Raw genomic sequence first — 21,062 nt, 5'->3', positions numbered from 1 at the left:
GTGCGGGCTGTGCTGTATATACCACTGTGCGGGCTCTGCTGGATATACCACTGTGCGGGCTGTGCTCTATATATCCCTGTGCGGGCTGTGCTGTATATACCACTGTGCGGGCTGTGCTGTATATACCACTGTGCGGGCTGTGCTGTATATACCACTGTGCGGGCTGTGCTGTATATACCACTGTGCGGGCTGTGCTGGATATACCACTGTGCGGGCTGTGCTCTATATACCACTGTGCGGGCTGTGCTGTATATACCACTGTGCGGGCTCTGCTGTATATACCACTGTGCGGGCTCTGCTGTATATACCACTGTGCGGGCTGTGCTGTATATACCCCTGTGCGGGCTGTGCTGTATATACCACTGTGCGGGCTGTGCTGGATATACCACTGTGCGGTCTGTGCTGGATATACCCCTGTGCGGGCTCTGCTGTATATACCACTGTGCGGGCTGTGCTGGATATACCACTGTGCGGGCTGTGCTCTATATACCACTGTGCGGGCTGTGCTGTATATACCACTGTGCGGGCTCTGCTGTATATACCACTGTGCGGGCTCTGCTGTATATACCACTGTGCGGGCTCTGCTGGATATACCACTGTGAGGGCTGTGCTGTATATACCCCCTGTGCTGGCTGTGCTGTATATACCCCTGTGCGGGCTGTGCTGTATATACCCCTGTGCGGGCTGTGCTGTATATACCCCTGTGCGGGCTGTGCTGTATATACCCCTGTGCGGGCTGTGCTGGATATACCACTGTGCGGTCTGTGCTGGATATACCACTGTGCGGGCTGTGCTGTATATACCACTGTGCGGGCTGTGCTGGATATACCACTGTGCGGTCTGTGCTGGATATACCACTGTGCGGTCTGTGCTGGATATACCACTGTGCGGTCTGTGCTGGATATACCACTGTGCGGTCTGTGCTGGATATACCACTGTGAGGGCTGTGCTCTATATACCCCCTGTGCTGGCTGTGCTGTATATACCCCTGTGCGGGCTGTGCTGTATATACCCCTGTGCGGGCTGTGCTGTATATACCCCTGTGCGGGCTGTGCTGTATATACCCCTGTGCGGGCTGTGCTGTATATACCCCTGTGCGGGCTGTGCTGGATATACCACTGTGAGGGCTGTGCTGGATATACCACTGTGCGGTCTGTGCTGGATATACCACTGTGCGGTCTGTGCTGGATATACCACTGTGCGGTCTGTGCTGGATATACCACTGTGCGGGCTGTGCTGGATATACCACTGTGCGGTCTGTGCTGGATATACCACTGTGCGGTCTGTGCTGGATATACCACTGTGCGGGCTGTGCTGGATATACCACTGTGCGGGCTGTGCTGGATATACCACTGTGCGGGCTGTGCTGGATATACCACTGTGCGGGCTGTGCTGGATATATGGGCCCCATTTGGAAGTTCGCACCGGGGCCCATAACTTTGTAGTTACGCCACTGGTGGAAACATTATACTGTGTGAGCGCCATCAGATATATTACATAAGGGGTGTAATAAGGAGAGTCATTAAAAAGCCTCCTCAGGGCTGTGCTGCGTTTGTACAGACTGCTATCTGCCGTCCAGACGGGACCATGTGACACCAATGGGAAGAGGGAGGGTTTCCGGAGGGAAGAGTCTAGAGGGTGCACCTGGTCAGGAGACCTTGATGGCGCAGTTACTGAGATTATAAAGGCCGGAGCCCCAAAGGCAGAACAGATTTGGCGCCAACAAAGGAAAGGGGTGCGGGGAAGAATCTGAGGTACCAGCTCCTGGTAAAGTGCCCGAGGCAGCTGGGTGTGGGGCAGAACCTGCTTACAGGGCATAATGGGGGCATTACACTGTGTGGGGCCAAGAAAGGGGCCCTGTACTAGGAGAACACTCCGCTCCTCACTTCCTGTCCTCCATAGTTGGCTCGTATGTATCTATTACAGGAAACAGAACAACAACGTTATGGTTCTTATAAAGGGGCAACAACAACCCCAAAAGAGTCTCCTCCGTGCAGAAGGGGTTAATGTCCCCGGCTGCGCTCAGTACAGGGGAATCTCCACATACCTCCACCTGCAGAGCCGCACTCCACAGATATGGCTGCTCTGTGCGCACAGGACCTGTGATGAGGTCACAGGAGGGAGGAGTCAGGGGTCACGTGATCCAGTGATGGGCGGTCCGGCTCTTTTTGTAAATAACACTAGATTTTCCTCAGTCCTGGTTCCCGCTCTTTCCCTGTACAGTGAGGCCTCATTACACCCCTGTATAAGGCTCTAGTGAAGCAGTACAGACTGTTGTTTAGCATTGCTGTTTCCTCAGATTGTTGGCTCTTGTGAACAGAGCCCTGCTGCTCGGCTGTAGTCTTATGTATTAGGCCGGCCTCACACTAGCGAGTTTTACAGACGTATGAGCGCATAAACTATGTCCGTAAAATACGCATTACACACGGCCCAATGAATCTCTATGTCCCAGCTCCTATCAGCCGTATATTACGCATCCATAATATACGGTCTTGTACGGCCGTAGAAATTCACAGCATGCTGCGTTTGTCACCGTATTGCGCAAAAAAATCGCCAATGAAAGTCTATGGGGCGAGAAAAATACGGATTACACACGGACCAGCAGTGTGACTTGCGAGAAATACGCAGCGGTGTTAGTGAAAACACAGGAATGGGAAGAGAGAGGCCAAGTGCCAGAATAGGCGCATCTTCCAGATGTGCCTTTTCTGGGGTGGCTGGGGGCAGATGTTTGTAGCCAGGGGGGGCCAATAACCATGGACCCTCTCCTGGCTATTAATATCTGCCCTCAGTCACTGGCTTTACCACTCTGCGGACAAAATTGCACGGGAGCCCACGCCAATTTTTTCCGCCATTTAACCCTTTATTTTAGCAGCTACAGCGCCCAAATTTTGCACATACACACTACTAACATTAGTAGTGTGGAATATGCAAAAAAAAGGGGATATGAGATGGTTTACTGTATGTAAACCATGTCTCATATCCTGTCGGGTTTGTGAAGGAGAAATGAAAAGCCGGCAATTGAATTACCGGCTTTTCACATATATCGCCCTGAATAAATATAAATACAGAATATATATATGTGTCTCAATGTTTTCCGAACATTTGAGCACATAAATCCATTAGATGTCGGTTTTGCAAGCCTACGAGAGAATATCGCAGTACGGATGCCATACGGATTACATATGGAGGATGCCATGCACAAAATACGCTGAAACACCCTGCCTAGGATGACATACGGACCACTATTTTGGGGACATTTCTGCGTATTACGGCCGTAAAAAACGGACCGTATTTTTATACGCTGAGTGTGAGGCCGGCCTTACTGTGTAATATTTGCCGTTTTTTGTACACGTCCTTTCTGAATTAGTAAATGCTGTGCTATACATTGGTGCTGTATAAGATTGTAATTCATAAAAATAAAGGCGTGCTGCAAGCACTGTGCTAAGGCTGCTATCACACTAGCGTCGGTGCGGGGCCATCGCCATGCGTCGGCCCGATGTACCGATGCACGCTGTGAAAGAAATGAACAACGGGGGCAGCGGATGTAGTTTTACAACACAGATGCTGCCCATTGTGAGTTTCGGGGAGGAGGGGGCGGAGTTTCGGCCGCGCATGTGCGGTCGAAAATGGTGGACGTGAAGCACAAAAAAAAAAGTTACATGGAACTTTTTTGTGCCGACGGTCCGCCAAAACACGACGCATCTGTCGCACGACGGATGCGACGTGTGGCCATGCGTCACTAATGAAAGTCTATGGAGAAAAAACGCATCCTGCAAGCAGTACTTTAGGCTACTTTCACACTAGCATTTTTTGCAATACGTCGCAATGCGTCATTTTGGCTAAAAAACGCATCCTGCAAAAGTGCTTGCAGGATGCGTTTTTTCACCATTGACTAACATTAGCGACACATGGCCACACGTCGCATCCGTCGTGCACACACACACTGTATACACATTGTACACACACACTGTATACACACTGTATACACACTGTACACACACACACACACACTGTGCAAAGCATACGGAATAGTAAACTCAAGTTTATTTCAACACAACGTGGAACAGAAATGTATAAATGCTACTATACCATGGTATCAACTTCTGCTGGTGGTGCACAGCACTATAAATCCCAGCAAGTCAATCAGAATATGGCACTGCAACCCTAGTTACATACCAACTGTATTAACAGTTAAGTTACAGTAAATATAATTGGGGTAGTGTTGAGGGAGGATCTAAATTGATCCTTCACGGTTAACTCAGTGATTTCCAAATTAATATACAAGGTGTTGCCGGCAACTGAAAATGACCAGACGGAGACGTATGTCTCTGTCTGGGGGGGATCAAGCTGATCTCTCTGGCCCCCGTTTATTCTGTATGACTTTTCATAGTCATAGAAATTATACTTCAACCAATCAGCATAAGAACACGCTCACAGTTCTTAACCTATAAGAATACAGGAACAGTCTGTGTGTTCTGTTTAGATTGCAACAATCAAGGTCTCATAACAGCTGTAAACTTTAGCCTACTAACAAAATTTATATCAAAACAACAAAATGGAGTCGAAAAGCACAAAATGGAGAATCTTACTTAATTTCTTCCTTCACATTCCCCCTAGATAAATTTTGTTAATTAATGTCCAGCATCAGAGGTACTATCCCAGGCCATAAGCTTGAGGAGTACTGGTCTTCACATGGCTTGTGCCTTGTTACCAGCCATGGCTGTTGCGTCGTACCCGTCCCCCCTGTATACTAGAATTTACGAATAACAATTATTGATAACAGTAGTGGGGATCTTTTGAAGATAGCCATGCACTTGGCTTCAACATCTTCGTCAGGTAACTTTGTGAAATCGGTGTAGAGAAGAGCAGGGGTGGCAACGCTTTTGGTTTCATCATTAGTTGTCTTAGTGCAGAATTTCCTAATACACACAGAAATACACCAAAAAACAAGTTTTAGTGTTATATACATAACAAGGATAAAGGCAGCAATGTGTAACAAACTTTGCAAGATTCCAGCTATCCAGCCCCCAAGTCCCTCAAACCAATTTGCTGGATTAAGAAAGGAGAAGGTGTCTGCCCACCAACTGTCCTTATTACGGTCTTTGTCTTTATTATATTGATCTCTGAGTCTTTGAATATCCTCTAACTTTAACTTCATAATGCTATTGGGATCTATATAATGACAGCATGCGGGTCCAATAACCTGACACATACCATCCTGTGCTGCCGTTAAGTAATCCAGTACTACAGTGTATTGATTAGTGACTATAATAAATTGGTTTTGGACAGCAACAGTAGTATTAAGTATATCCAATATATCCCAAATTTGATCATCTAGAAAATCTATGGCCCTATGCAAATTATCCCACATTTGTGTAATCATAGGGTAAATGAAAATAGAACTGACAATTTTATTGGCTATACCCATCTGTACTACTAATCTTTCATGATATTGTACAAACTTATTATTCAAGGATATTGGGGAATTTAGGCTGTCCCATGTGGTTACCAATAATAATATAGAAAATGTGAAAACCAAAACATTATGTGTTATGATCCTAGTGGTAGAGGATCTCTGGTATTTCTGCTAAGTCTGCAAAAACATAGGAACTGCTCTAGGGAGGTGGAAACTGGGCTAACCGCATACCTGATCCTAACACACAACTAGAAGTAGCCGGTGAACGTGCCTACGTTGATTCTAGACGTCTCGAGCCAGCCGGAGAACTGACTACCCCTAGAGGGAAAATAAGACCTCACTTGCCTCCAGAGAAATTAACCCCAAAGATGTAGAAAGCCCCCAACAAATAATAACGGTGAGGCAAGAGGAAAACACAAACGTAGAGATGAACTAGATTCAGCAAAGTGAGGCCCACTAATCTAGATAGGCAGAAAATAGAAAGTGTACTATGCGGTCAGCAGAAAACCCTGCAAAAACATCCACGCTGAATATTCAAGAACCCCCACACCGACTGACGATGTGAGGGGAGAATATCAGCACCCTAGAGCTTCCAGCGAGCTAGAAAATCACATATTGAGCAAGCTGGACAAAAAACACTGAACATGCAAATGATTCAAAGTATGCAAACAGGACTTAGCTTTTCTTGCATGAGACAGATGGCAAGGAATCAAGAGGAGACCAAATAGAACTGAATACATCAATTCCAGGCAAGAGACTGAGTCCTAAGGAGGACTAAATAGGGAACACCCACAGCTTAATGAAACAGCTGAAGCCCAGGCCTGCAGAAAGACATGACTCATACAATACCATTAGTGACCACAAGAGGGAGCCCAGAAACACAGTTCACAACAGTACCCCCCCTTGAGGAGGGGTCACAGAACCCTCACCAAGACCCCCAGGGCGATCAGGATGAGCAGCGTGAAATGCATGAACCAAATCAGCCGCATGAACATCAGAGGCAACAACCCAGGAATTATCCTCCTGACCATAGCCCTTCCACTTAACCAAATACTGAAGTCTACGTCTAGAGATACGAGAATCCAAAATCTTCTCTATTACGTACTCCAACTCGCCCTCAACCAAAACCGGGGCAGGAGGCTCAACAGCAGGAACCACAGGCACCACGTACCGCCGCAACAAGGACCTATGGAACACATTATGAATAGCAAATGACGCTGGAAGGTCCAAACGAAAAGACACCGGGTTAAGGATTTCCAAAATCTTATAAGGACCGATAAAGCGAGGCTTGAACTTAGGAGAGGAGACCTTCAAAGGAACATGCCGAGAAGACAACCAAACCAAATCCCCAATACGAAGTCGGGGACCCACACCGCGTCGGCGGTTGGCAAAACGCTGAGCCTTCTCCTGTGACAATTTCAAATTGTCCACCACATGGTTCCAAATCCGCTGCAACCTATCCACCACAGAATCAACCCCAGGACAGTCAGAAGGTTCAACCTGGCCCGAGGAAAAACGAGGATGAAAACCAGAATTGCAGAAAAAGGGCGAAACCAAAGTGGCAGAACTAGCCCTATTATTAAGGGCAAACTCGGCCAGTGGCAAAAAGGTCACCCAATCATCCTGATCCGCAGAAACAAAACATGTTAAATAAGTTTCCAACGTCTGATTAGTTCGCTTGGTTTGGCCATTAGTCTGAGGATGAAAAGCCGATGAGAACGACAAGTCAATACCCATCTTAGCACAAAAGGATCGCCAGAATCTGGACACAAACTGGGATCCTCTGTCAGACACAATATTCTCAGGAATGCCGTGCAAACGAACCACATTCTGAAAGAACAAAGGAACCAAATCGGAGGAGGAAGGTAACTTAGGCAAGGGCACCAAATGGACCATTTTGGAAAAACGATCACACACCACCCAGATGACCGACATCTTCTGAGACACTGGAAGATCCGAAATGAAATCCATGGAAATGTGCATCCAAGGCCTCTTCGGGATAGGCAAGGGCAAAAGCAACCCGCTGGTACGAGAACAGCAAGGCTTAGCCCGAGCACAAATCCCACAGGACTGCACAAAGGAACGCACATCCCGCGACAAGGAAGGCCACCAAAAGGACATAGCCACCAAATCTCTGGTACCAAAAATCCCAGGATGCCCCGCCAACACCGAAGAATGAACCTCGGAAATAACTCTGCTGGTCCATCTATCAGGGACAAACAGTCTCTCTGGTGGGCAACGATCAGGTCTATCAGCCTGAAATTTCTGCAGCACTCGTCGCAAATCTGGGGAAATGGCAGACAAAATCACTCCCTCTCTGAGAATACCAGCCGGTTCTGAGACTCCCGGAGAGTCAGGCACAAAACTCCTAGAAAGCGCATCAGCCTTCACGTTCTTCGAACCAGGCAGGTATGAGACCACAAAGTCAAAACGGGAGAAAAACAACGACCAACGAGCCTGTCTAGGATTCAGACACTTGGCAGACTCGAGATAAATCAGATTTTTATGATCAGTCAAGACCACCACACGATGCTTAGCTCCCTCGAGCCAATGTCGCCACTCCTCAAATGCCCACTTCATAGCCAACAACTCCCGATTACCAACATCATAGTTCCGCTCAGCAGGCGAAAATTTTCTGGAAAAGAAAGCACATGGCTTCATCACAGAGCCATCAGAGCTTCTCTGCGACAAAACGGCCCCCGCACCAATCTCAGAAGCATCAACTTCAACCTGGAAGGGAAGAGAGACATCCGGCTGGCACAAGACTGGCGCTGAAGTAAACCAGTGCTTCAGCTCCCGAAAGGCCTCAACGGCTGCAGGAGACCAATTAGCAACATCGGAACCTTTCTTGGTCATATCCGTCAAAGGTTTAACTACGCTAGAAAAATTAGCGATAAAACGACGGTAAAAATTGGCAAAGCCCAAGAACTTCTGAAGGCTCTTAACAGACGTGGGCTGAGTCCAGTCATGAATGGCACGGACCTTGACTGGGTCCATCTCCACAGTAGAAGGGGAAAAGATGAAACCCAAAAAAGAAACCTTCTGTACCCCAAAGAGACATTTTGAGCCCTTCACAAACAAAGCATTATCACGCAGAACCTGAAACACCATCCTGACCTGGTTCACATGGGACTCCCAATCATCAGAAAAAAACAAAATATCATCCAGATAAACAATCATAAATTTATCCAGATATTTTCGGAAGATATCATGCATGAAGGACTGAAACACAGAAGGAGCATTAGAGAGTCCAAAAGGCATCACCAAGTACTCAAAATGACCCTCGGGCGTATTAAATGCTGTTTTCCATTCATCTCCCTGCTTAATGCGCACAAGGTTATACGCACCACGAAGATCTATCTTGGTGAACCAACTGGCACCCTTAATCCGAGCAAACAAATCAGACAACAAAGGCAAAGGATACTGAAATTTGACCGTGATCTTATTCAGAAGACGATAATCTATACAAGGTCTCAAAGACCCGTCCTTCTTGGCCACAAAAAAGAATCCTGCACCAAGAGGAGAAGAGGATGGGCGAATATGTCCCTTCCCCAAAGACTCCTTTATATAACTCCGCATCGCGGCATGCTCTGGTACAGATAAATTAAAGAGTCGACCCTTAGGAAATTTACTACCAAGAATCAAATTTATAGCACAATCACAGTCCCTATGAGGAGGAAGGGCATTGGACCTGGGCTCACTAAATACATCCTGGTAATCTGACAAAAACTCAGGGGTCTCAGAAGGAGTGGAAGAAGCAATAGACACCAACGGAGTATCGCCATGAATCCCCCGACAACCCCAACTTGACACAGTCATAGCATTCCAATCCAAAACTGGATTATGGGTCTGTAGCCATGGCAGACCCAAAACGACAACATCATGCAAATCATGCAAAACAAGGAAGCGAATCACCTCCTGATGTACAGGAGTCATGCACATGGTCACCTGCGTCCAATACTGCGGCTTATTCTCCGCCAATGGCGTAGCATCAATTCCTCTAAGAGGAATAGGAAATTCCAACGGCTCCAGGACAAAACCACAGCGCCTGGCAAACGAAAAATCCATAAGACTCAGAGCAGCACCAGAATCCACAAAAGCCATGACTGAGTAAGAAGATAATGAACAGATTAAGGTTACAGACAAAATAAATTTAGGCTGTAAAGTACTAATGGCGACAGGATTAACAACTCTTTTTAAGCGCTTAGAGCATGCTGAGATAACATGCGTTGAATCACCACAGTAAAAACACAACCCATTTTGACGTCTATGATTTTGCCGCTCGGCTCTGGTCAGAATTCTGTCACATTGCATAGGGTCAGGTGTCCGTTCAGACAGCACCGCCAAAGGATTAGCAGATTTGCGCTCCCGCAAACACCGATCAATTTGAATGGCCAGAGCCATTGAATCATTCAGACTTGTAGGGATAGGAAACCCCACCATCACATTCTTAATGGCTTCAGAAAGACCATTTCTGAAATTTGCGGCCAGGGCACACTCATTCCATTGAGTAAGCACGGACCATTTCCGAAATTTTTGACAATACACCTCAGCTTCGTCCTGACCTTGAGAGATAGCTAGCAACGCCTTTTCAGCCTGATTTTCAAGATTAGGCTCCTCATAAAGCAAACCAAGCGCCAGAAAAAATGCATCAACATTCACCAATGCAGGATCTCCTGGCGCCAGAGAGAAAGCCCAATCTTGAGGGTCGCCACGCAAGAAGGAGATAACAATTTTAACTTGCTGAGTGGAATCACCAGAGGAACGAGGTCTCAGAGACAGAAACAATTTACAATTATTCCTAAAATTCAGGAACTTAGATCTATCTCCAAAAAACAGCTCAGGAATAGGTATCTTTGGTTCAGACATAGGACTATGAGTGACAAAATCCTGAATGCTTTGCACCCTTGCAGCAAGCTGATCCACACTAGAAGTCAGAATCTGAAAATCCATGTCTGCAGCAGAGCTCAAAGCCACTCAGAGTATAAGGGGAAGAAAGAAGCTAGACAGACTGCAGCAAGGAAAAACAACACAAAAAAAATAAAAAATACTCAGAATTTCTTTTTAATCCCACTTCTGCGATGCATTAAACATTTCCTTTTTGGGCCTGGAATACTGTTATGATCCTAGTGGTAGAGGATCTCTGGTATTTCTGCTAAGTCTGCAAAAACATAGGAACTGCTCTAGGGAGGTGGAAACTGGGCTAACCGCATACCTGATCCTAACAGACAACTAGAAGTAGCCGGTGAACGTGCCTACGTTGATTCTAGACGTCTCAAGCCAGCCGGAGAACTGACTACCCCTAGAGGGAAAATAAGACCTCACTTGCCTCCAGAGAAATTAACCCCAAAGATGTAGAAAGCCCCCAACAAATAATAACGGTGAGGCAAGAGGAAAACACAAACGTAGAGATGAACTAGATTCAGCAAAGAGAGGCCCACTAATCTAGATAGGCAGAAAATAGAAAGTGTACTATGCGGTCAGCAGAAAACCCTGCAAAAACATCCACGCTGAATATTCAAGAACCCCCACACCGACTGACGATGTGAGGGGAGAATATCAGCACCCTAGAGCTTCCAGCGAGCTAGAAAATCACATATTGAGCAAGCTGGACAAAAAACACTGAAAATGCAAATGATTCAAAGTATGCAAACAGGACTTAGCTTTTCTTGCATGAGACAGATGGCAAGGAATCAAGAGGAGACCAAATAGAACTGAATACATCGATTCCAGGCAAGAGACTGAGTCCTGAGGAGGACTAAATAGGGAACACCCACAGCTTAATGAAACATGACTCATACAATACCATTAGTGACCACAAGAGGGAGCCCAGAAACACAGTTCACAACAATTATGTCCTCTTATTTGCTACTAGTCTGTTTGACCAGCTTGCAGTGTGATACGTGGATCCACGTCGCCCTTCCTTCCAGCTTTACTGACATAGGAGTGATACTGAGGACTTGGTAGGGACCGTCATACAAGGGTTCTAGTCCGTGTTTTATGACATGGCTTTTCACGACCACGAAACCACCAGACTTTAAATTATAACAAATATCGGTTTCTGCTAAATCTGGAAGGGAAGAAGAAACTAAAACATGGGTGTTAGCAAGATTTTTACTAAGCTGAATAACATATTGAACAGCACGGTCAGTTTCCTCTGATAACTACTGAGACTGGAAATTTGCAACTGGGGGCCTAGCACCAAACAGTATCTCATATGGGGACAGGCCATGTTTTGCCTTAGGGGTAGTATGAATGTGGTACAGTACAATGGGTTGGAGCTCTGGCCATGGAGCCGTAGTCTCCTGCATCATTTTGGTCAATTGTCCCTTCAGTGTGCCATTCAGCCTCTCAACTTTCCCACTGGATTGTGGATAGTATGGAGGGCTACAGTGGATCCAAACATTGTCAAAACCTCCTGATACACATAGGACTTGGTCACTTTCAACGACTTCTGGAACACCATATCTGCATATAACTTCCATCACCAGTTTCTTCACTGTAGTCTTTGCAGTCATGTCGGTAACGGGGAATGCTTCAGGCCAACTGGAGAACATGTCGACAACCACCAGACAATATTCATACCTTCCAGACTTAGACAACGTGATATGGTCCACTTGGAGCCTTTGGAAAGGATAGTCGGACTTAGCAAGATGCTTCTGGGGTACACGTTGAAGTTGACTGGGATTGCAGGTCTGACAGATATTTCATGCACGGTTGAGTGCTGTCAGGACTGGAGAAATACCTGGAGCCCAGTAGAATTTTTGTACCAGGGCTAGGGCCTGGTTTTTTTCCTCGATGTGTGGGCCCATGTGCCCACGTGGCAATAGCAGGATACATCCGCTTAGGGAGACACAGAAATTGGTCCTTTTTCCAGAGACCATTGTCCATACATGCTACATCAGCCTTCCACTGCTTCACTTCTTCCTTTGGGGACATTCTCTGCAGCGTCATTAAGCGGTCTCACGGGGTCCGACAGAAAACCTCAGTCTGGCATAGATCATCAGGTTCCTGTAGAGTCAGTGTTTCTTGTAACTGTTTACGCTGAGAGCGTGTGGTCACCAGAGCTGGTATGGTCAGATCAACGGGTAGAAGAGCAGCAGCTTTTGCTTGCATATCCACAAAGACGTTACCAACAGTGTGTGGACTGTTCCTAGGACCGTGCGCCTTAATTATGAGGGTTTTAACAGCTTCAGCATTCTTCACTGGAGTCCCGGCGGTAGTAATAAATCCTCGATTGGCCCATAGGGCTCCGAAATCATAGACAATACCAAATGCATACTGTGAGTCTGTGTAAATATTAGCCTGCCTGTCTTTGGTCAGAACACATGCAGTAGACAGAGCCTGAAGTTCTGCTTCTTGTGCTGACAGTGAGAGAGGGAGTGCAGCTCCGTGCATTACAGTGTCTTCCGTAGTAACAGCATATCCGGTGTAAAATCTGCCAAAATCATCAGCACATCTTGAACCGTCTTTCAGGGCATTGTAGAAAGGTTGCATTATATGGGATGCGTCCGGTATCCACTGACAACAATAAGTACATAGTCCAAGAAAACGCTGGAGTTCAGTCTCATCTTTTGGAAAAGGAAGGGAGCTGATGGCTATTTTTCTATCTTTTGAGATGTGTCTGACACCCTGAAGGAGACAGTGACCCAAAAATATCACTTGACCAAGGCAGAACGGAAGTTTCGAGGCCGCAACCCGACAGTTCAGATCTGCCAGATACTTGAGAAAACTAACAGTGGCAGCAATGGCTTCCTGCTCTGTTTGTGCACACACAAAAGATCAGCCACATTATATTCATCTGCATAGGGGTTATACAACTTAAGGACCATCTGACCATTATCTTGGAATTATATTCTGGAGCAGAACTGTAATAATAAATCTGCCCCCAGTAAATTTACCGAACATATAGAAGAGATTACGAACTGAACAGTAACTTCAGGGAAAGGTCCCACAGGGATGGGTTTTGTAAGAGTATGTTTATTGGGCCTGCCATCTACTCCAATTAAAACAAGCTCTTGGTCTGAGAATTGACATGACAGGGCTTTGGAGGGAGTGAGATTCCCATACATAGGGTTAAAAAGCATATTGGAGAACTGAATTTGTGTACGGTGGGAGGAGGGCAGAAACTGGGATCTGTTACATGGGCCACTGATAAGGAACAAAGCTGCGTCCTTGTACTGCGGTGGGGGCTAGAGAGCGAGCTGCTGATTTAACCTTTTAATTTCCCTGCTGATGCAGAATGGGCTTTTTATTACAATGAGAATCCCAGATCTCTAAATACTACTATAAGACGCCCATAGAATTTCTCGGCAGTCCAGAATATATTGGTGCCTTGGCTTTAAGGGGCATAGGGCTTACAGTCAGGAGGAGAGGCTTGATTTCCTGAGGAGGGACCATATCATCTAGCAGGGAGACCCCCCTGTTTCAGATTATTATTTTTAATTATTTGTCTTTCTAACACATTACCCTCAATCACTTTCTCAATTCCTTCTGGTACCACAAAACATCCAGTTTTTTTTGTCATAGTAATAGACAACTTTCCTTTTTCAACGTAATTCACTTCCTCTGTTGATCCTCAATTTGCTATATATCAACAACTCAACTTGAAGCAGGTAAATCTTTTACCAATCTTTCAATTACACTGATAATCAAACAATCACTTATGTTATGGTTCTCAATGGCAAGAGAACATAGCCCAGCATACATGAGAACTAGCTCTTGGAAGGATGGAAACTAAAACTGACCATGAACTAAACCTGCCGCACAACTAACAGTAGCCGGGTAGCGTGCCTACGTTTTATCCCTAGACGCTCAGCGCCAGCCGGAGGACTAACTAATCCTGGCAGAGGAAAATACAGTCCTGGCTCACCTCTAGAGAAATTTCCCCGAAAGGCAGACAGAGGCCCCCACATATATTGGCGGTGATTTTAGATGAAAATGACAAACGTAGTATGAAAATAGGTTTAGCAAAATCGAGGTCCGCTTACTAGATAGCAGGAAGACAGAAAGGGCACTTTCATGGTCAGCTGAAAACCCTATCAAAACACCATCCTGAAATTACTTTAAGACTCTAGTATTAACTCATAACATCAGAGTGGCAATTTCAGATCACAAGAGCTTTCCAGACACAGAAACGAAACTGCAGCTGTGAACTGGAACAAAATGCAAAAACCAAACAAGGACAAAAGTCCGACTTAGCTGGGAGTTGTCTAGAAGCAGGAACATGCACAGAAAGGCTTCTGATTACAATGTTGACCGGCATGGAAGTGACAGAGGAGCAAGATTAAATAGCGACTCCCACATCCTGATGGGAACAGGTGAACAGAGGGGATGATGCACACAAGTTCAATTCCACCAGTGGCCACCGGGGGAGCCCAAAATCCAATATCACAACAGTACCCCCCCCTCAAGGAGGGGGCACCGAACCCTCACCAGAACCACCAGGGCGATCAGGATGAGCCCTATGAAAGGCACGGACCAGATCGGAGGCATGAACATCAGAGGCAGTCACCCAAGAATTATCCTCCTGACCGTATCCCTTCCATTTGACCAGATACTGGAGTTTCCGTCTGGAAACACGGGAGTCCAAGATTTTTTCCACAACGTACTCCAACTCGCCCTCAACCAACACCGGAGCAGGAGGCTCAACGGAAGGCACAACCGGTACCTCATACCTGCGCAATAATGACCGATGAAAAACATTATGAATAGAAAAAGATGCAGGGAGGTCCAAACGGAAGGACACAGGGTTAAGAATCTCCAATATCTTGTACGGGCCGATGAACTGAGGCTTAAACTTAGGAGAAGAAACCCTCATAGGGACAAAACGAGAAGACAACCACACCAAGTCCCCGACACAAAGCCGAGGACCAACCCGACGCCGGCGGTTGGCAAAAAGCTGAGTCTTCTCCTGGGACAACTTCAAATTGTCCACTACCTGCCCCCAAATCTGATGCAACCTCTCCACCACAGCATCCACTCCAGGACAATCCGAAGATTCCACCTGACCGGAGGAAAATCGAGGATGAAACCCCGAATTACAGAAAAAAGGAGACACCAAGGTGGCAGAGCTGGCCCAATTATTGAGGGCAAACTCCGCTAAAGGCAAAAAAGCAACCCAATCATCCTGATCTGCAGACACAAAACACCTCAAATATGTCTCCAAGGTCTGATTCGTCCGCTCGGTCTGGCCATTAGTCTGAGGATGGAAAGCAGACGAGAAAGACAAATCTATGCCCATCCTAGCACAGAATGCCCGCCAAAATCTAGACACAAATTGGGTTCCTCTGTCAGAAACGATATTCTCCGGAATACCATGCAAACGAACCACATTTTGAAAAAACAGAGGAACTAACTCGGAAGAAGAAGGCAACTTAGGCAGGGGAACCAAATGGACCATCTTAGAGAAACGGTCACACACCACCCAGATGACAGACATCTTCTGAGAAACAGGAAGATCCGAAATAAAATCCATCGAGATGTGCGTCCAAGGCCTCTTTGGGATAGGCAAGGGCAACAACAATCCACTAGCCCGAGAACAACAAGGCTTGGCCCGAGCACAAACGTCACAAGACTGCACAAAGCCTCGTACATCTCGTGACAGGGAAGGCCACCAGAAGGACCTTGCCACCAAATCCCTGGTACCAAAGATTCCAGGATGACCTGCCAACGCAGAAGAATGAACCTCAGAAATAACTTTACTGGTCCAATCATCAGGAACAAACAGTCTACCAGGTGGGCAACGATCAGGTCTATCCGCCTGAAACTCCTGCAAGGCCCGCCGCATGTCTGGAAAAACGGCAGACAATATCACTCCATCCTTAAGGATACCTGTAGGTTCAGAATTACCAGGGGAATCAGGCTCAAAACTCCTAGAAAGGGCATCCGCCTTAACATTCTTAGAACCCGGTAGGTATGACACCACAAAATTAAACCGAGAGAAAAACAACGACCAGCGCGCCTGTCTAGGATTCAGGCGTCTGGCAGACTCAAGATAAATTAAATTTTTGTGGTCGGTCAATACCACCACCTGATGTCTAGCCCCCTCAAGCCAATGACGCCACTCCTCAAAAGCCCACTTCATGGCCAAAAGCTCCCCATTCCCAATATCATAATTCCGCTCAGCGGGCGAAAATTTACGAGAAAAAAAAGCACAAGGTTTCATCACGGAGCAGTCGGAACTTCTCTGCGACAAAACCGCCCCAGCTCCGATTTCAGAAGCGTCGACCTCAACCTGAAAAGGAAGAGCAACATCAGGCTGACGCAACACAGGGGCGGAAGAAAAGCGGCGCTTAAGCTCCCGAAAGGCCTCCACAGCAGCAGGGGACCAATCAGCAACATCAGCACCCTTCTTAGTCAAATCAGTCAATGGTTTAACAACATCAGAAAAACCAGCAATAAATCGACGATAAAAGTTAGCAAAGCCCAAAAATTTCTGAAGACTCTTAAGAGAAGAGGGTTGCGTCCAATCACAAATAGCCTGAACCTTGACAGGATCCATCTCGATGGAAGAGGGGGAAAAAATGTATCCCAAGAAGGAAATCTTTTGAACCCCAAAAACGCACTTAGAACCCTTCACACACAAGGAATTAGACCGCAAAACCTGAAAAACCCTCCTGACCTGCTGGACATGAGAGTCCCAGTCATCCGAAAAAATCAGAATATCATCCAGATACACAATCATAAATTTATCCAAATAATCACGGAAAATGTCATGCATAAAGGACTGAAAGACTGAAGGGGCATTTGAAAGGCCAAAAGGCATCACCAAATACTCAAAGTGGCCCTCGGGCGTATTAAATGCGGTTTTCCACTCATCCCCCTGCTTAATTCGCACCAAATTATACGCCCCACGGAGATCTATCTTAGAGAACCACTTGGCCCCCTTTATGCGAGCAAACAAATCAGTCAGCAGTGGCAACGGATATTGATATTTAACCGTGATTTTATTCAAAAGCCGATAATCAATACACGGCCTCAAAGAGCCATCTTTCTTAGACACAAAGAAAAAAACGGCTCCTAAGGGAGATGACGAAGGACGAATATGTCCCTTTTCCAAGGACTCCTTTATATATTCTCGCATAGCAGCATGTTCAGGCACAGACAGATTAAATAAACGACCCTTAGGGTATTTACTACCCGGAATCAAATCTATGGCACAATCGCACTCCCGGTGCGGAGGTAATGAACCAAGCTTAGGTTCTTCAAAAACATCACGATAGTCAGACAAGAATTCAGGAATCTCAGAGGGAATAGATGATGAAATGGAAACCAAAGGTACGTCCCCATGCATCCCCTTACATCCCCAGCTTAACACAGACATAGCTTTCCAGTCGAGGACTGGGTTATGAGATTGCAGCCATGGCAATCCAAGCACCAACACATCATGTAGATTATACAGCACAAGAAAGCGAATAATCTCCTGATGATCCGGATTAATTCGCATAGTTACTTGTGTCCAGTATTGTGGTTTATTACTAGCCAATGGGGTGGAGTCAATCCCCTTCAGAGGTATAGGAGTTTCAAGAGGCTCTAAATCATACCCACAGCGTTTGGCAAAGGACCAATCCATAAGACTCAAAGCGGCGCCAGAGTCGACATAGGCGTCCGCGGTAATAGATGATAAAGAACAAATCAGGGTCACAGAATAAACTTAGACTGAAAGGTGCCAATTGAAACTGACTTATCAAGCTTCTTAGTACGCTTAGAGCATGCTGATATAACATGAGTTGAATCACCACAATAAAAGCACAACCCATTTTTTCGTCTAAAATTCTGCCGTTCACTTCTGGACAGAATTCTATCACATTGCATATTCTCTGGCGTCTTCTCAGTAGACACCGCCAAATGGTGCACAGGTTTGCGCTCCCGCAGACATCTATCGATCTGGATAGCCATTGTCATGGACTCATTCAGACCCGCAGGCACAGGGAACCCCACCATAACATCCTTAATGGCATCAGAGAGACCCTCTCTGAAATTCGCCGCCAGGGCGCACTCATTCCACTGAGTAAGCACAGACCATTTACGGAATTTTTGGCAGTATATTTCAACTTCATCTTGCCCCTGAGATAGGGACATCAAGGCTTTTTCCGCCTGAAGCTCTAAATGAGGTTCCTCATAAAGCAACCCCAAGGCCAGAAAAAACGCATCCACATTGAGCAACGCAGGATCCCCTGGAGCCAATGCAAAAGCCCAATCTTGAGGGTCGCCCCGGAGCAAGGAAATCACAATCCTGACCTGCTGTGCAGGATCTCCAGCAGAGCGAGATTTCAGGGACAAAAACAACTTCCAATTATTTTTGAAATTTTGAAAGCAAGATCTATTCCCCGAGAAAAATTCAGGCAAAGGAATTCTAGGTTCAGATATAGGAACATGAACAACAAAATCTTGTAAATTTTGAACTTTCGTGGTGAGATTATTCAAACCTGCAGCTAAACTCTGAATTTCCATTTTAAACAGGTGAACACAGAGCCATTCCAGGGTTAGAAGGAGAGAGAGAGAGGAAGGCTGCAATATAGGCAGACTTGCAAGTGATTCAATTGAAAACACACTCAGAACTGAAGGAAAAAAAAAAAATTTTCAGCAGACTTCTTTTTTCTCTCCTTTCTCTGCCAATTAATTTAACCCTTTGTGGGCCGGTCAAACTGTTATGGTTCTCAATGGCAAGAGAACATAGCCCAGCATACATGAGAACTAGCTCTTGGAAGGATGGAAACTAAAACTGACCATGAACTAAACCTGCCGCACAACTAACAGTAGCCGGGTAGCGTGCCTACGTTTTATCCCTAGACGCTCAGCGCCAGCCGGAGAACTAACTAATCCTGGCAGAGGAAAATACAGTCCTGGCTCACCTCTAGAGAAATTTCCCCGAAAGGCAGACAGAGGCCCCCACATATATTGGCGGTGATTTTAGATGAAAATGACAAACGTAGTATGAAAATAGGTTTAGCAAAATCGAGGTCCGCTTACTAGATAGCAGGAAGACAGAAAGGGCACTTTCATGGTCAGCTGAAAACCCTATCAAAACACCATCCTGAAATTACTTTAAGACTCTAGTATTAACTCATAACATCAGAGTGGCAATTTCAGATCACAAGAGCTTTCCAGACACAGAAACGAAACTGCAGCTGTGAACTGGAACAAAATGCAAAAACCAAACAAGGACAAAAGTCCGACTTAGCTGGGAGTTGTCTAGAAGCAGGAACATGCACAGAAAGGCTTCTGATTACAATGTTGACCGGCATGGAAGTGACAGAGGAGCAAGATTAAATAGCGACTCCCACATCCTGATGGGAACAGGTGAACAGAGGGGATGATGCACACAAGTTCAATTCCACCAGTGGCCACCGGGGTAGCCCAAAATCCAATATCACAACACACTTACAAATTTCCTTCTAAAACTAAGCACTAGATTTCACTTTCAAATTCCAGATTATAATATTTCTTTATACTTCAAAATGATATTGTCGCTTTAAACAAAACACAGATCTACCAGCGCGTAATCTACACCAAGAAAACACAGAGAAACTCAAGAGCACAGCCACGTGCGTGCCCCCTCCACACCAGAAACACAGCATAGATAAGAAAATCACAGCATTCACAGAAAGAAGAAAGCAATAGCGCAGCTCTATGCCCCCCTTCCTCTGGCACGCAGCACAGATAAGGAGAAGAGAGGAGAAATCACAAACTCACAAACGAGTCGCGCAGCGGTCCGCTCCCCTCCTCCCATCTGGTACACAGCACTGATAAGAGCTCAGTATTTTCTACACAGAAACGGATTGCAGCAGTTTTCAGACTTAATTTCTACGAAACCTTCATCACACAATTCACATACCAGAACACCTTAGAAAAACCTATGATTGAGAATATTTTCCCCATTTTTGGGCTAACAATATCAGATTCATCACACAATTTAAAGTCTTCTTTTTGTTCCACGGAAACTGATTCTCCTTTAGAGCTAAATATCCTTACTAGTTGTGCACAATACCGACGGCCTTACGGTTTTGTTCCACTGGGTCTCTCTGTCCCCCGCTGGGACAACCCAAAAACGCAGTACTCAGTGAAAGGAGGAGGGCGTCTTAGACTTCCCTCCGGACACCTCTGGACATATATAAATATCAATATATTCCTGAGTTACGCATCCTACCCAATCTTCGATCACCTCACCGCGCCTGATTCTAACAGTGATCAGGAATTCAGGATATTTTGACGATAAAGAGAATTACATCACTGGTCAATCTGGGGTGTCCGTCCCTTATGAGGTACGGTTCGAGCACTGGGCTCCCAATGGAACTACACCTCTATATGATTCCACCCAAAAATCATCCCACCTTTGGGGACAAACCTCAGATCCTCTTTGCAGCAACAAACACAGGAAAACCACACCAAACGGTCAGTCTGGACAGTATAACTGCCAACTTACCGAGGTTGTTGTGGGGGATGATCAGTCCCAATTTTCCAGTGCCTGTGTCCGGTCCGAGGATACTTTGTCTTGTTGTCCTCCGGGGGGCAGAGGCGTTCCTGCTTGGGGCCCCACGTTCTCGGGCGCCAACTGTTAAGGGAGGATCTAAATTGATCCTTCACGGTTAACTCAGTGATTTCCAAATTAATCTACAGGGCGTTGCCGGCAACTGAAAATGAC

General features: G+C 46.0%; 1 protein-coding gene across 1 annotated transcript in view; it reads right to left on the bottom strand.

The window, feature by feature from the left end:
• LOC143768282 (uncharacterized) overlaps positions 1-21,062 on the bottom strand; it is a 108,729-nt gene that overhangs the window by 33,719 nt on the left and 53,948 nt on the right. The gene's annotated exons all lie outside the window — the stretch shown is intronic.

This window comes from Ranitomeya variabilis, chromosome 4 (assembly GCF_051348905.1).
Source record: "Ranitomeya variabilis isolate aRanVar5 chromosome 4, aRanVar5.hap1, whole genome shotgun sequence".
Classification (NCBI taxonomy): domain Eukaryota; kingdom Metazoa; phylum Chordata; class Amphibia; order Anura; family Dendrobatidae; genus Ranitomeya; species Ranitomeya variabilis.
This window is presented reverse-complemented; position numbering and strand designations above follow the sequence as displayed.